Raw genomic sequence first — 8,136 nt, forward strand, 5'->3', positions numbered from 1 at the left:
GTGATTCATTTGGGCTTTGCCTTGAAACTGGCTGGGACTGGGGACTGAAAGCAGTAAACCAAGAATTTCTGGGTATCAGGAGCAGCAAGAAGCACCTAGTGATTGGGCTTAAACTGAAAGGCTTTTCAAACCCAGTCCCACAGGACTCTGCAATGATCTGTTGCTGATGGTGCAGCTAATGGATATGAATTAGGAACTATGAAGAGGGAAGATGCATAGGATAAGATGGAGACAGTGATGTTTCTAAATGTCTTTGATGGCAGAATAGGACACCTTTCTTGACATGCCAGAGAGACTTTAGATTAGAGACCCTGTTTGTAACTAGGAATGTAAGGAGGGAGGTAGGGAAGAAATAATTTGCATACCCTTTACTTTTCCCTTCATGCAAGGACACATGATGGGAACCACAGGCTGAGTTTTGTGGGAAGTCTGTGGAGGCTCTCTGGCCTGACACCTTTCTCTAAAAAGCCATCCAGACCTTGCAGAGTATGGGAGAAAGACTTTACTCCACTGTGTCAATGTCACAACGAGGGGAATCAGATTGCCAGCACATGCCTTGGATCCCAGCCACCCACAACTGCATCACACACAGCTTAGCACAGCACCCAGGAGCTAGCAGAGAGAGAAGCTGCTGTACAACAGAGAAGCATGTCATTTGCCTCACTGAACGTACTAGAGCAACCAAAATAGTAGCAAATCTCATGGTGCTGCTTATCACATCCAGCAAGCATCTCTTTTTTATTTTTTTGCCATCTTTCTCTACCTGATCCCTTGCCTTTTTCCTGCTGTGATCTTGTACCAGCATTTTGTTATTTCATGTTGGTGATTTGGCTTCTGCATGATCAACAGCCATCTGAATATGAGCCAGCAGTGTGCCCAGGTGGTCAAGAAGGCCAATGGCATCCTGGCTTGTTTCATAAATAGTCTGGCCAGCAGGGCTAGGACAGTGATTATCCCCCCATATTTGGCACTGGTGAGGCTACACTTCATGTCTTGTGCTCAGTTTTGGGACACTGGCGTGCTGGAACTTCTCCAAAGAAGAGCGATGAAGCTGGTGAAGCATCTAGAGCATGAGTCTTATGAGGACCAGCTGAGGGAGTTGGGATTGTTTAGCCTGGAGAAAAGGAGGCTCAGGGGAACCTTATTGTTCTCTACAACTACCTGAAAGGAGGTTGTAGCCATTATCTTCTCTCAAGTAACAAGTGACAGGACAAGGGGAAATGGCCACAAATTGTATCGGGGGAGGTTAAGGTTGAATATTAGGAATACTTTCTTTACCAAACGGATTGTCAAGTATTGGAACAGGCTTCCCAGGGAAGTGGTGTAGTCATTATCACTGGAGGTATTTAAAAGATGCGCAGATGTGGCACTTAGGGATGTGGTTTAGTGGTGGACTTGGCAGTGCTTGATGATCTTGATCTCAAAGGTCTTTTCTAACCTAAATGATTCTATGATCCTGTGCTGCAGAATGGCAGGAAACAGTTAGTAGGGACTGGGCAGGAGACTCACCATAGCTATGATAAACATCATTGCTCCACTGCACACTGGGCACAAGGAACAACTCTCCTTGCCCTGTATCTGGCACACCAGGGGCTGTCTGACACTGCTGGAATGGGAGCACTTGGCACTGCAGAGTCTTGCCAGATCCACTCCCAGACTATCCTTTTCCCAACAGGACAGACCTCATATTTCATGACCCCATTTCACAGCACAGCAGCAGACCACACCAGTACCAGAGTTATGGAGGAGGAAACCCTTCCTGCCCCACAGACCCAGAGAGAACAAGGACTCCCTGGTGTGCACATTGCCCTGCTCAGCCGCCCTTCTGGTGCCCTACAAGAGGACATCCTGCCATGCTGGAGATCCTCTCGGCAGCATGGCAACCAGGAGGCTTCCAGTACTTTGGGGGATCCTTCCCAGCCCTGCAGCATCTCTTGAGCAAAAGAGCAAAGGCTCCTTTTGACTGAGGCATGCTGGGGATGCCCGTTACCAGGCCAAGAGTTGTGCGGCTGGCATGGAGCCACAGTGCAGGGGGGTTGATGGCCATGTGTGGTTTCATTTGTTTCTTGAAGAACGTGGATGCCACTGTGGCTCCATGTCCCTGGAGGCCCAGCTGGGAGGTGTTTTCCTGGGCAGGGCCATGGCGGGGGGCAGACAGGGCAGAGCTTTTTTCCCTTGACATTGCTTTCCAGCCTTTCTTTTCCAGGAGCTGTGTGGGGGATCGCTTTATTTACCATGTCCTCTCTCTGCGTTTCTGTCAAAATAAGCAAATGAAGATTTCATGGAACAGATGTGCAGTGCTGCTGTGTGTGCTGATGTCTCCTGCTCAGCCTCGGACCTGGCTGCTGCTCTGAGGGACATCCAGATATAGGATGAAAAAATCGCAGCCAAGAACCTGCAGGTAAAATTATACTTTGTCGTATTTGTGAGATGAAATTGTCTGTCAGCTCTTGCTGATCTCTTCCCCCTCTGCCCCCCTAATAAAACCTGTCACAAACATATTGAATATACTTAATAGTCCATTGCTAGACATAAATATACACAGGATAGTTGGATAGATTTTTTTCCCCAAAATAAATGCTTCTTCCAATCCTCATCTTATAAATAACATGATAAATAGGATGATACACAGTCAGGATTTTGTTTGTGAGTCCTCCTCCACAATTGGAAATACAATGTTTTCTTTATCCCTTTTCCTTAGTTGCACACAAAAAACAGTCTCTACTAATACTCTCAGGTTTTTCACATTTACGTATTCATCTAATAACTGAAAAGAGTACGTATCTTTTCACAGATCTGACAATAAGCATTCTTGTTTGCCCTCTGCTGTTTAATATCCCCTCAGGAAATGAATGAGTGGTACAAAACCAGATTTCCTGACTTTAATCAAGCTTCCACAAAACATGCTGAGAATGTGAGACATTTCAGGGAAGGAAGAGGAAAAGAAGTGTAAGTGGAATTGAAAACCCCTTCCAGCTTATGTTATGTCACTTCTAATGGAAGCCTTTGTTATGATTTCGCTAAGTTAGGTAATGTGACAGTTGTCTGATATTTTTGCCAATAATGGTGGTCTTTTAGGCTATATTTTGCAACAGAGGAGGTGGATTGGAGGAGTGGTGACCCTGTATGTGACCCCATGTTAAGCGAGCAGAAAGTATCAACAAATAATGTTTATACATATGAAATAAAAATTCAGCTGCTCAGTAATGCATCTGAACATAAGGATCCTGCTGGTTTTGACTGACAATTTCAGGGGCAAAGTATTTATATTGGAGAATTTTTTATTTGAAGCACCCTTACTTCGCCTCCCAACACACATACACAAAACACAGTCTTGCAGAGGCAACCATTTAATATTTTACATAGAAGACATTCAGGATAATTTCATTAGATGAGGGAAAGATTTTAGAATAATGAGGGTTCAGTTTACAACATGAGGATAAATAACAAGAGACAGAGGTGTTACTAAAACCATCAGCTCTATTGTAAGAACTTCTTGATAGGGATAGATAGTTCAGGCACCTCCTACTGACCTTTGCTTAAAATAATTTTAAAAATCATCAGCATTCCCACACAGTAGCCTGTTATTTCAATGGGTTTTCCTTTCTGGGTCACAGGCACTCCAGCATTTAACCTCACCTCCTCTCACTAAAATACAGAGCAGGAACATATGCAGGATGGAATAGCATATCAGTGTTGTGTTGGTTTGATCTGTTTTTCTCCTCTGGTCAGCCTGAAATGCATCCTCCACTCCAATGGCTCAGTCTTTCCATGTGGGAGTCAGTGTGTGGGCCTGGATCCTAGCAGCCCACCAGGCCCAGGCTGAGACTGGTATTCAGGCAGTCCTTCAAGCCCTGGGAGCCACGCAGATCAACCAACAGGCCAGACACTGGGTGGCCCTACACTCACATGGAGCATGTGACCCATCAGGGAGGTCTTTGCCTCCAGGAAAGACCAAGTTCCCAGGGTGACTCCTGACTCCCCAGGGGACCTCTGCTGGGACACCAAGTAGGGGATTGAGAGTCTCTGAGGTAGCCTGCACCTCTCAGGGAGAGTTTGCCTCTCTTAACAAATGTTCAGTTAAACAGAATTAAGTTATGGGCAATGAAAGGCTTCCTGAGAAGTCAGGAGGCTGACCATGGCTGCTGCCCAGCCAGAACAGAGGTTCTCTGTACCTGCCCCAGCACTCCTGGGTGCCCTTCCACACCCTAAACAACTTTCCATAGAATCATTGAGGTTGGAAAAGACCTCCAAGATCCTTAAGTCCAACCTTTTACCAAATAGCCCCATGTCAAATAAATCATAGCACAAAATGCCATATCCAGTTGTTTCTTGAACACTTCCAGGGGTGGTGACTCCACCACTTCCCCAGGCATTATGTTCCAATGCTTAGCCACCCTTTCAATGAAAAAATTCTTCCTAATGTCCAACCTGAACCTTTCCTGGAGCAACTTGAGGCCATTTCCTCTTGTCCTGTCACTAGTTGCCTGTGAGAAGAGACCAAACCCCAGCTTTCTGCAACCTCTTTTCAGGTAGTTGTAGTTGTAGAGAGCACTAAGTTCTCCACTGAGCCTCCTTTTCTTCAGGCTGAACAACCCCAGCTCCCTCAGCCACTCCTTGGAGGACTTATTCTCTAGAACCATCACCAGCTTTGTTGCCCTTCTGTGGACATGCTCCAGCACCTCAATGTCTTCCTTGTAGTGAGGGTCCCAGAACTGAACAAGGACTCGAGGTGCAGCCTTACCAGTGCCAAGTACAGAGGGATGATCGCTTCCCTAGTCCTACTGGCCACGCTGTTTCTGATACAAGCCAGAATGCCATTGGCCTCTTTGGCCATCTGGGCACACTTCTGGCTCATGTTCATCCAGCTGTTGACCAGCACCCCCAGGTCCTTTTCCATTGGGCCACTTTACAACCACTCTTCTTCCAGCCCATAGCACTGCATGGGATTGTTGTGACCGAAGTGCAGGACCCAGTACTTCACCTTATAGAATGCCATAGGGTTGGCCTAAGCCCATCAATCCAGCCTAGCCAGATCTTTCTGCAGAATCTTCCTATTCTCCAGCAGATCAATGCTCTCACCTTAGTGTCACCCACAAACTTACTTACTTGACCCCCTTGTCCAAATCATCAATAAAGACATTAAACAGAACTGACCCAAAACTGAGCCTTGGGAAACCCCACTAGTGACTGGCCACCAACTTGATGTAGCACCATTCACCAGCACTCTCTGGGCCTGGCCATCCAGACAGTTCTTAACCCAGCAAAGACTGCACCAAGCTGTGGGCTACCAGCTTCTCCAGGAGATTGCTGTGGGAGACAGTATCAAAGGCTTTACTGAAGTCTGGGTAGAAAACACCCATAGCCTTTCACTCATCCACTAGAGGGTCACCTGGTCATAAAAGAAGATGTTTTGGTCAAGCGGGGCTTCCCTTTCCAAAACTCAGGCTGGCTGGACTTGATGCCTTGGTTGTCCTGTACATGCCATGTGATCACACTCTGTTCCACAACCTTCCCTGGCACTGAGCTCAGACTGACAGACTTGTAGTTCCTTAGATCCACCTATGATCCTTCTTGTAGATGAGCATCACATTGGCTAACCTTCAGTCACCTGGGAACTCCTGGTTATCCAGGAATGATGGTAAAATAATAAATGATGGAAACTGGCTTGGCAAGAAGAGAAAGAGAAAGCAAGTCTGTCCTGAGGGCATAGATTTTTACACTGAACTCTTGGCCCTTCCAGAGGAAATGATGCTGCTGTAAAATGGCGGTGTCTTGAAGTCCACCCACCCACGAAACACCAGGGATGTTCTGTTACCACTCCAGGCTTGCACAGGGGCTTTCCCCACCTCTGCGGGACCTCTCTTTCCTTTCTCACTATTCCTCCAGTTTTTCACTCAAAAACCTGCATTTTCCCCCTGGAGAGCTGCTCCTCCACATTCAGCCCAAGCTTCCCACCATTGTGGCGGTTGTGTCGCTTTTATTAGCTCGAATAAAATGAGGAACACTTATTTTCTTGCTTGACTCGATCCCGTGGGACCTCGGGAGCCGCATTTTCTGCACGACTTCGCAAAGGTAACCTTGAAACAACCCGGCAGGCGGGAGAGGGCTGTGGCTCCTGGGGAGCGCTGCCGAGCCTGGCCAGAGGAGAAACACCCCCTTCCCCAACAAGCCTCTGACATTACCGGAGAGAAATGAGCGGAAAACAGAGACTCGAGTTAATTAGTTGCATCTTCACCGGATCACGCTTGAGAGACGCTTTTCCGAGGGCAGGCTTCGCTGCATTGCTCTATCTGGTAACAAATGTTTTCTCTCCAACCCAGAAGCTCAGAGGGGGCTTCTGAAACTACAGAAGTGAGGAAAAACTATACAACCGAAGAGAGAAAATATATCGCTTCTGCCTTATATAATTCCGTGTCTATATTCCCCCGGGCAGATTTCATATATGACAAATACACATATATTACATGTGCACATCTTTTCCACCCGGTTTTGCAGGCTCTCAAAGGGAGTTTGAGAAACTGCCGTGTTCTCTCCCCAGGTTCCAACCGCCTCCAAAACAAGCAACCTTTGGGGCCAGCTCGGAGGTGCCGCGGGACAGGAATGTTGCAGCCTGCCCCTCGACAGCATCTCGCAGCCGCTCTGCGCAACATGCGCGGCCGCGCTGCGGACCCCGCGGCTCCGGGCCGGCTTCTCCTGCCACGGATAAACTGCGGGGGGAGCACCGGTGAGGTTGATATTTATAGGAATTGAGAGACACGGAGAGCGGGGCTGGCTGAGACCACTGGCACAACGGAACGGGGTGACAGCTTCAGGGGGGCCGTGATAAAAATCCGGATATTTCGCGTCCTGGGAGCTCATCCCGGCAACAAGCTTATTTTTGATTTCCCGAATTTTAATTTTTTTTCTTTGCAAGGTTAAGTACTAGTGGAAAATCTCAGCCCACCTGCTACGGGACGCCCGGGCTGTGGGAGGGGGCTGTCCTTTCTCAAATAAAGCTGTCCAGAGTTGCGGGGGCTTCCCGCGGATGGGGCAGGGCTCAGCCCTGCAAGCTGCGTGGGCAGCGGGTGCGGACAGCTCGGTGTGGCGTTGGCAGCCCCGTACCTAGGGGTGCGACCACCTCGGGGGCTGCCTGGAACGCTCATAAGTGATGACTGGAAGTCAAGTATTCCCTCCACGTGGGCTTCCGTTTGCAGGTGGTCCAATCCCACGCTCATCCAAAAGCAGTGTCTGTAGCTGGGGCTGAAACCTTAAGCCCGGGGCGCTGCCCTGGCTGACACAGACTGTTGAAAACTTTTCCTCAGCGGTAGCTGAACGTGCACAGTCCATCTTTTTTTTTGTTTATTTTTTTCTTTTTTTTCCAAATACCTCGGGACTCGGGTTTAGAAATAATGGTGGCAAGTCCTTTTCTCAGGAAGAAATAGCTGTAAGGTGGGCATCCTTTAAAATCAATGACTCAAAAGAAGGAGTTGGTTCGACTCTGATATTTTGAGCTGAGCACATCTTAATTCAAATCCGATTTTAAGGGTTCATTCGACAAATAATTTAAGATGGTCAGCTTATTAAAAAGACCCCCCCCCGCCAAATACCAAACCGTGACAGAAATATTCAAATATAGGATTTTTCCCTCCTAGCTGTGGAAGAGCTAACCCTTCTGTATATGTGTGCCCGAAGTGTGCCCTTGTTTTTCCGTGTGAGATACACAGAGTGAGACAGAAACTTTCAGGTTAATCTGTCTTCTTCTTCGAAATGCATATTTGAATATTTAGACTGAAAGATGATGACACTGGGGCAGCTGAGGGCAGCGGTCCACAGGCGATCAAGCAAAAAATATGGAATAATTTTATTTAGATTTTATTTTAATAGCACAAACAATGAATAGAAAGAACAACATTACATCTACAGGCTATAACGAAAAATTATTTTTGACAGATGACACCTACAAGTTTCTTTGGTCTTATAACTCCGAATCTGTCAGAAATGCTGCATATTTCGGCGTCAGAATGTACAATGGCAAAATAAACAGAAGAAAAATAACTGTACTTCTTGGAGTACTTGATAAACCTTAGATAACGTGGATTAAACCTGCCATATAAGCATATCTAAATCAAAGAATTTCTTGTATCGAATATCTTT

The sequence above is a fragment of the Corapipo altera genome, unplaced genomic scaffold (genome assembly GCF_003945725.1).
Source record: "Corapipo altera isolate COAL_440 unplaced genomic scaffold, ASM394572v1 2b, whole genome shotgun sequence".
Taxonomy (NCBI): domain Eukaryota; kingdom Metazoa; phylum Chordata; class Aves; order Passeriformes; family Pipridae; genus Corapipo; species Corapipo altera.